The 9,413-nt window shown below is 38.4% G+C and overlaps 2 long non-coding RNA genes across 2 annotated transcripts; one reads left to right on the plus strand and one right to left on the minus strand.

Annotated features, from left to right (window-relative positions):
- Positions 1-2,490: 2,490 nt before the first annotated feature.
- Positions 2,491-4,049, minus strand: LOC146462661 (uncharacterized). The gene is made up of 2 exons (XR_014857094.1): positions 3,984-4,049; positions 2,491-3,224 (listed from the first exon to the last, which is right to left on the minus strand). It is a non-coding gene; the product is annotated as an uncharacterized LOC146462661 (long non-coding RNA).
- LOC146462662 (uncharacterized) lies at positions 3,241-5,534 on the plus strand. The gene is made up of 2 exons (XR_014857088.1): positions 3,241-4,133; positions 4,166-5,534. It is a non-coding gene; the product is annotated as an uncharacterized LOC146462662 (long non-coding RNA).
- Positions 5,535-9,413: the final 3,879 nt, after the last annotated feature.

Below are 9,413 nucleotides of genomic sequence, written 5' to 3' on the forward strand. Positions count from 1 at the left end.
AAGGAAAAAAAAAACATTTGGTGCTATCTTTTAACACGCTTCTTTATTGATTGGCAGCATAAAGTTAATTTTACAACGTGACACTGATCATAACCTGGCATTCCTGATTTGCCTAACAATTCGAATTCTATAGTAGCTAATGTTTGTTGAAGAAGTACACAGGCTAGATCTAACCAACAAATCATTGTTCGTTGTCACCTGAGGGGTGGTGAATGGTCTCGTTTCTTTAGTGTTCTCGAACGTCTCTCAGTCTCAAATTTTTGGCAAAGCCATTTTCGGGTCTAAATCTCTGTCTCGCAATCAAAAACTCAAAAAGTCTCGGTCTCACAGAGAAAAATTGCTAGTCTTACCAACCCTATAAGCTATTTTACAGCCATTTTTAAACCGTATTACATTTAGTGGTCCGTTTTCGTTTTCTTTGGCAAGTGTTGTACAACTAAAAATTATCAGAAAAGAGCAAATGTTACTCAACATATCGAATATATTGAAATGGACTACATCCCTAACATTCTTTAGACAGCGCACGCATGAGATATATCGTCGTCACATTATCCACGTAAAGTAAAGTAAAGTTACTTGTCAGCATTGTTCGATTTTTCGTTTATGTTCCTTTTGAAAAATACATGCATTCTAAAAACGTGTTGAATGTGTTGAAAAAATTCCCCGCTGGTTAATAATTTAATAGAGATTATTAATCGTCATATTATTAGTTAAATATTAACTTCGTTCAATAAAGTCCAGTCCAAAGTCCAGTCCAGGGTCCAGTCCAGAGTCCAGTCCATATATTCCAGTTGGCCTCTTTTATTTGGTTTTGGTTAAAAGTAGCAATTAATTAATTAATGGTGTTTGCCGCGAATTGTTCTATTGAAATGGTAAATTATATCATGGATTAAACCTCATTTCAACCCGTCTTTTGAGAATTTGGATAAAATAGGCGTTGAATGTTACACTTTTTTTACTACAAAGTTTCCCTATCAAAAAACAGTGAAAATAGGGGTCTTGCATTTGTTACCAATTGCAAATTCCAAGGATAAACAAATGATTTCAAATGACAATCTTATGTTACAAGTGATAAGCGTTTCTCAAAATTCTGTTTTCGATTTAGGCATTTTGGTACGCACGAAACCTTGGCGAGGCCGCAAGAATTAAAAATTGTTATTTCAACGGTTAGTTGTAAGGATATTTAAGTATCTGACTATTTATGTAAGTTACGAACTCTTTAGGTAGTTGGTGCGTTGTCTTCGCAGTTTTGAAACAGAGATACCGGTGTGTCCAAATCGACCACCTCTTCATAAATAGCTTAAGGTAGATTTAGATTATCATACGATTAAACATCTCTGGACAGAAAAGACAAGGTATAAGTTTCTTTTTGTTGAGATACATGTATGATCAAAATATGGAAATAGCCAAAATTAGCCCGAGAAATTCTTTTAATTTCGCTTAGAAATTGTAGGTTTTTAAAGTTGTTCAAATCCTATACCACCCTGCTAGCAGAACCTTTCTTTTGCTTGCTCGATTTTGGCGTTCGCGAGAAAAACTCTGCATGAATCGAGTAAGATCGTTATTGAGCATGCGGTGCATGTTGCTAGGATACAGTTTCGAACCCAGGCCTAATATGCCTAAAAGGCGTGTGCTAATGCCTCCAATACAGCATTTCAAGGCGAACCTTTCAGATAATTTTTCAGGGCAATGAGAGGAGAAACCACCGTCAACATCGGCTGCGAAGGAGCATGAAACGAAAGTTCATCTTACCGCTTGGATAACTCTTTCATTAACGGAATCGCCAGTTGATAAATTAAGGATTTGCTGTGTCCGGTGGGAAGAGAGACGGAAGTAATCTGAGCCGGAAAAAAATCAAATCATGTGATCCATGGAACATACCAATTATATAGCCCACTTTGAAAAAGAGTGATGGCCTGGGTCGAGAGTAGCTGCCCAAGCGATTGTGGGAAGGTTTGGGGGACGTTGGCTATTATTATCGTCCCCCCAAACAATCCCACAATCACTTGGGCAGTTACTCTCGACCCAGGCCATCACTCATTTTCAAAGTGGGCTTTTACAGTCAATTCACGTCACGCGTGACCAGTATTATCGAGAATGAAATGAACAAATGAATAGAATGTTGAACATTTCTCTGGAAATCTCTCCGAAGAGGACACATTAACAGCAAAAAAAAAAAAGATTCAAAATACTTGGGAAACAATTGTTATTCTAGAAATACTTAATGTTGTAATGTAAAGAAAAATTCAAAGCTTTATACCGTCGATAAACTAGGGAAACTTCTACGGGAAATTTGAAACCTCGTCGGCGATGTTCAAAACTGTTAGGTAAATTTCAAAACGCTGTTCAAATTTCAAAATACCGGTCACGCGTGAATTGACTGTAAGAGGAATCTCGTCGAGAATAACTGGTGTTTGCCTTCGAGCACGATGAGCAGATCTCGCAGCCATCTTGATTTGTCATGGTACAGCGGGCTCAATTATAACCATCGGTTTTATCACTAAACGGATGCTCGCAATGTAAAAACCAGTTTGAAGAGTGAAAACAAGATTGACGAGTCCATAACTTCGGGCTGCGGCGGCTTCAAAGAGTTGACGCGATTCAGGTAGAGCCTCCTTTTCTCTCTTCAGTAAAGAAAAAAGACAAAATGAGGCTCTGCTCGCAGGGTGATCCTTTACCTTTTTAGTTTTGTTAATGATAAGTCTTTTACTAGATCTCGAGAATATTAGATATTTAAAATGAAGTTCTCTACGTTACCGTTGCTGTGGTAACTGCTGTTGCTTAGAAACTAATGGAAAAAATAACAGTTGATCATAGAGGTGTTTTAAGAAGGGCATCGATGCTTTCTTTGTATATTAAAAGATCTTTTGATTTTAAATAGTCTGAACAAACCTCCCAAATTAATAACGAAGGAAACAAGACCTTGTCGCCCGGTACTTAACAGTACACTCCGACCAGTGACTTTATTCTGAAACATAGGATTTATTTTGGTTAGGCTTGGTACAAACAACAGGCACGTTATTCGCAGAATACAGCGATCGATGTAAAGTTATTTAGTACGTACTTATTGTCAACACAGTAGAAACTAAGTTTTCGTTTGTGGCGTCAAAGGTAGATTTATCAGTTGTTTAAATATTTTTTAAAAATCAAGCGTACAGTCGAACCTCGTTATTACAGACACTTATAGGACAAGAGTAAGTGTCCGGTTTTATATGGATTCCTGTCTCTTGTAGCCTCCCACGCCGACGTTCTTAGGGGTTCGTCACACGTTCCTGCCCAACGAACGTCTGCTGAAACGAACAGCCACTTCCGTTCGTCGGCAAATTGCCTTTGTCTGAACAGGCCAATCAGCATTGACTCATTATGACAAGTAAAGCCAATCACATACTGCGAAACAATGAAAATCATCAACCGTGGAGATATTTTTCAACCCGCTTCCGGACGTGCATATACGATTGAAATTTTTCCTTCCACAACACCCTTTGCATTTTCTTCAGTGATTTCACTGAGAGAAGCGGCAAGAATTCCAAGATTTGCCAGTTTGTCTACCTGGTATTTCATAAGATTTACAAGCGGCGAAACCACAACAACAATCAGTGACCAGCAGCTTCAAGAATAGAATTGTCAACAAACGATAGAGCTTGATAAATGAGTGACTCTCCATAACCAGTTGGAAGGTTTACGAACACATCAGTTTTCGTCTGCGCAAATTGCACTATGACGTCTCTTTGATACGCATTCAACTCCCTTAAACCAAAAGTTTGGCACACATGACCAAAAACCACATTTAAGTCCGCCATCCTGTCTCAGGTAATATTTTTTCATATCAAACACGAGCTTACCCAAAGTTGGGAAAAAAGGCTCCTAATTGGTCCGCAGTCGACGAACGGAAGTGGCTGTTCGTTTCAGCAGACGTTCGTGGGGCAGGAACGCGTGACGAACCGCTAAGAACGTCTGCGTGGGAGGCTATGTCTCTTGAGGACCAAGTGAACTGTCCGTAATAGAGAGGTGTCTGTATTATAGAGGTGTCCGTAATAGTGAGGTGTCTGCTTTAGACAAGTAGGTTTTATATGGATTCCTGTCTCTCGGGGAGCAAGTGAACTGTCCGTAATAGAGATGTGTCCGTATGATAGGTGTCCGTAATAGAGATGTGTCCGTATGATAGAGATGTCCGTAATAGAGAGCTGTCCGCATTATTGAGGTGTCCGTAATCAAGAGGTGTCTGTATTATAGAGGTGTCCGTATTATAGCGGTGGTTATAGAGGTGGCTGTATTATATAGGTGTCCGTATTATAGAGGTGTCTGTAATATAAAGGTGTCCGTATTATAGAGGCATCCGTGTTATAGAAGTGTCCTTATTATAGAGGTGTCTGTAATATAAAGGTGTCCGTATTATAGAGGTGTCCGTATTATAGAGGTGTCTGTATTATAAAGGTGTCCGTATTGTAGAGGTGTCTGACTGTCTGTATTACAGAGGTGTCTATTATAAAGGTGTCCTTATTAAAGAGGTGTCCGTATTATAGAGGTGTACCTATTATAGAGGTGTCTGTATTATGAAGGAGAGGTTCCACTGTAGCACCAACTATAGAACAATTATTGCACCCACCCTGTGATCTAGCAAAAAATATAAAGAACGTAGACTTTAATGCAGTGTACTCCCTAACAGTACGGCAGCAACAGACCACTTCATTTTAGCTGTCACTGATCATGACTGAATTTTAAATATAATTCTTTAAATTCTTATTGTATATTTTAGTGTTTCACGACCAGACAAGTAGTGTCCTTAAAAATTTTATCATGTTTAAGTAAAGACTGTTGGAAAACATGGTAGTAACTGTTGAAAAACGCAAAAGAAATACGATAAATTTACAGAAGAATCTTTGTAAATATAATAACAATGAAATTTAGTCCTACGAGCAAGTTTGATTTATTGTCGACTTAGAATTGCTTTGTTTTTTTTTATTTGGAAACAAGTGTTAAAAAAAATAACATATAACAGTTTATTAGCTGGGTATTTTCTATTTGTATAAGCTAAAGGTAGTAGCTTTTTTGTAATTTTTTAAGGTAATTTTATTTAGTTTTCAGGTACATGGTACTGTTATTAGTAAGATTTAACATTTCAAGAGGACATTTATCATTTTACTTTAACAGAATATAATTTATTTTAAAAGTAGTGAAAGTAGTCATTTGGAAATTTCTTATCGGAGGCTTCATCTTAAACTTAATTTGTTTACCTTTATTTTGTTTTTTTCCGATGACATATTTCCAAATAACTGAGTACTTTCTGGTTTTAATATGATAGGGAAAATTAGTTTTTTTACAGTGTGTATTACTGTAAACATCTTTGTAAACATTTTGTACATACTCAATGTTTGTGTACAACAAAAGTTTTACATTTTATTGTTATTTTTATAGTTAATGAGATTTACTAGGCACGGAAAGGCTTGACAAACGTAGTTTCGTAAATATTAGGGTAGCGAATGCGATTTGAAAACGAAAGAAAAAAACGAGACTATGCCGGTCGTGCCACCTTATCTTGTTTGTTTGTTTGTTTTCTCAATTGTGATGCAACCTTGTAAACATAAGAAGCAATTTGACAGGGATGGGGTGGGTTGGGGGGTGGCCTATGCTTACTAACCTTTTATCTTCAAAATTTTGCCATTGAGCCGGGCCCGACTTGATCCCGCTTTCTTTTCCCATTCCTCGCACATGTTTAAGCTGCTTCTTGTCGCCCATTCGAGGTTACTTGGAGCATTTGAATACAGTTCAAAATGCTGGAAACAAGTGAATTTGTGTGGGTCTCGATACACTTCGAGTTGCCGCTTATTTTTTCTCAGGGGGTAGTAAGCGCGTGTCGTGTCTCCTCGCGGGAGACGATTTTCGTGCGCGCGTGCGCGTGTTTCACTCGCTCTATTATCCCTGAGGAAAAAAATCCTGGCTTATTTTTGGCCCTAAGGCCTGTGCACAGGATTGTTTTTATAATCAAGTGCTACGTCCACAATAGGCGTTATTACAGGTATGAACTTGTCATTTTCAGCTTCGATATAATACTCCCTACAAATATACGCCCGGTCACGATTTTAAAAACGTCTGTCAAAAGTTTGGGGCATTGGTCTGTTTGCTTCTTTCACGCACTTTAATCGACACTCGAATGGCTTTGACAATAATAATAGGACATGTCCTACGGAAAGGGTTTACATGGAAAATGTTCGTTTCTCAGCGTTCGCGAGTAGCTCGAAGCATACGTGTCTCATTTCCTTTGCTTACACGTGAAGCAAAGGAAATAGGCGACGTCAGCACGCAGGCTAGCGACAGCCTTGTGGTTCTTCGAGATTTGCATTTGACCTCATCTAACAGTGGACATGAAGGCGAAAGGCACATTTCAAACCTGGACAAACTGCAAAACACACAAGAGCAAATAAATTAAGCACTTGTGTAATCTCCTGGTGACCATTTTATTTCTGACTGATAATAGTTTGATTCCAGCGAATCACATTACGGTATTTCCTAACCATATTTTTTCCGAAATTCTCGCATAGTTTAGTTTGGAGCCAAAGAAGCTCTACATCGCCAGTCTAGGATATTCAGAAAGTTGAACCGACCGGAACTAGCTGGAACTGGCCTGAAAACATTTACAACTTGAGAACGGAATTATGTTTCCCAAAATTCTTGTCGCTGCTTCCAATGTCAGTTATTGATATGGACCTGGGACGAGTTAACTTAAAACTTAACAGCGGGCGTAAATGCTATCGTCAGACGTTAAAATACTGAATGTGACTGGGCTGAAGGTCTGGCGTTAGCAGTTACGCCCGACGTTAAATTTTATGCAACTCACTCCTGGTCTGTTCATGGTCCATTTAAATGGATTATTCATGTCACCATACATGGATTAATTTTTAAATTGTCTTATTTCTGTGTACATATTTTTAAACAAAATGCTTTAATCCCTTGGTTGGGTGCCTCGCAAGGATCTGAGTGTCCCGTTTGTGCCTTTCCCTTTTGGGCAACCTTTTTTGATATTTATTATGTATTTATGTACCATTCATATCTGTGCGATTGCCCGATAAAGTTTTATTACGTTTTATGTCGGTCGATTTGTCTATGTAGTCCTCTTTCTTCCTTCGGCTTGAAATTACGAAAACAAATCCGCACCAAAACAGTATGTTTCGATCGGCTAAAACTGACAAGTAAACTAAGCATATCAACTAAAAAGCAAGACAGTGTTCAGTATAATCAACCGAATGAGAAAATAAAACTCTTAAAACTTTGACGAGAGAAACGCACCGGAAACCAGAAATCAAATTGTACTGGTATAGCAACCGTTTAGCAACGAGATATGCAGGAAATAAACCCTTGAATGCATGCGCGGGAGAAAAAACCTTCGCTTTCTCAATAATCGCAATATAATGTCTTCACGCGCCACCCTTCTTAGACTAAACCAAAACAGGAATGGAAATATGAAAGAAAACTCAGTCCACAAAGGGTTTTCAAGATGACGTTAAGGACCCGGTTATATAATACGCTCGGTTGACCTCTCGTTTGATACATCTCCATTCAAAACACTACGAACTGCTCCATCTTCGGGTTTACTGTTCATCAAATATTGTTAATTTATAAATTTTAGCTGATATTTAGCTAATAGAAATATTTTTGACATTGGATTCAACACACTGTTAAGCAGACTTCGACCAACTTTTCCTGAAGCTTTATAACTATGAAAAGCAATAAACAATCCTAATACGAAGATTTTTTGGGCCCAAAAAGTAACTTGTCGAGAAAGAGGTTGTTGTTGTTAATTCATCGTGGCATATGCAATATTATTAAAAACTGGATCATTGTATTATGCTATTCCAGGGATTTTGATTGGCTTAGCGGCCATGGTATTATATGAGCCCTTCTTAGAAGTTATTCTTTCGATTTACCATTTCAAAGTGGTAAGATTTCCGTTTGAAAACGGCACACTTGAGTCCACAACATGTTAACAATATGGCGCCACAATTTAATCCTGTTTCAATAAGTAAATCAAATGATGCTTTAACGTCACACAGGTAGGGGGTTAGTGGGTCCCCTCCCTCGCGATATGCGCGACAAGAATGGATTTTGATTGGCCTGCTTTTGTTGAAGACAATCAGAACAGTACATCCCGACTAGGAGAGGGGAGAGTTTAATGAATAAATTAATGTGCAGATTTTGTGGCTACTATGAAAAAAACATACGGAGTCCGTTTTTAGACACGGTATGCCCCTTCAGGGCATCCCGCGTAAAAAAAGAAATCGACCCGTTTTTAGACACGGTATGCCCCTTAGGGCATGCTAAGTAAAAAAAAAAAAAAAGAAAAGAAATCGATCCGTTTTTAGGCACGGTATGCCCCCTAAGGGCATCCCGCGTAAAAAAAGATACCCAAACCTAGACACGGCCTGCCCTGCGGGCATTCCGCGTAATAATAATTTATGATGGGACTGGACGCACTTGACCAGGAGCTCCAGACTTGACGTGTTGTATACAGCTTATTATTAAAAACTGAATCATTGTATAATGCAATTCGAGGGATTTGATTGGCTTAGCAGCTATGGTATATGAGCCATTATACCATGGCCGAGAAATGGCGACCATTAAATTGTCTTCTGGTTGTTCTTGCACAGCGAAATCAGTAAGGTCTAGCAATATTTCTTGATTGTTTTTAATAAAACAATTATTCCACTTGCGCTTGTTGGATATGAGATGATTATAGCCAACTCGGCGCTACGCGCCTCGTTGGCTATCTATCATCTCATATCCAACGCGCGCTCGTGGAATAATTGTTAATTATACGCGCAAGTTCAACCGCGCGGCCGGCTGAGTACATGATTACGGATATCCACGCCACGCGTGAGCACGCGCGAAAGACAGAACTGTTAAAGGGGCACTGTTGCGGAGATTTTGCTGTAAGTTGATCAAAATTGCTCAAACATTTGACTAAGAACCTCTTTTCTAACATGAAATTACTCTAAGAGCATCGGGAGATAAACATGAAATGATTTCTTCGAGGATGAATGAACTATAATCAGTTTTTAACAATTTTTCCAAATACTCAGAAGGAACTTAAAAATATTGGTCAATTTTTTCAAGTTGAAATCCATTTCCATCCAAGCCATCCGTAGCCAAAGATGATTGAAACCAGTTTCTGTGCACTAGTAAAAATTATTGTTAACAAATATGTACCATTATCTTTGACGTTTACATCCTTACAAGTGTCTGTCTGTTTTGGTTATTCAAAGTGACATTAAAAATAGGTGACACTGCCCCTTTAAAATTTGATATCGTGGCGCATTAATTGAAGAAGAGCAAAACCTGAAACGTTTGGACCTCTATTGAAAACTTTTGAACTTTTATTCCATTTAACGTTTGTCATTACTGCGCAAACGCACTTGTTT

This window comes from Pavona decussata, unplaced genomic scaffold (genome assembly GCF_977016875.1).
Source record: "Pavona decussata unplaced genomic scaffold, jaPavDecu1.1 SCAFFOLD_186, whole genome shotgun sequence".
In the NCBI taxonomy this organism is placed as follows: domain Eukaryota; kingdom Metazoa; phylum Cnidaria; class Anthozoa; order Scleractinia; family Agariciidae; genus Pavona; species Pavona decussata.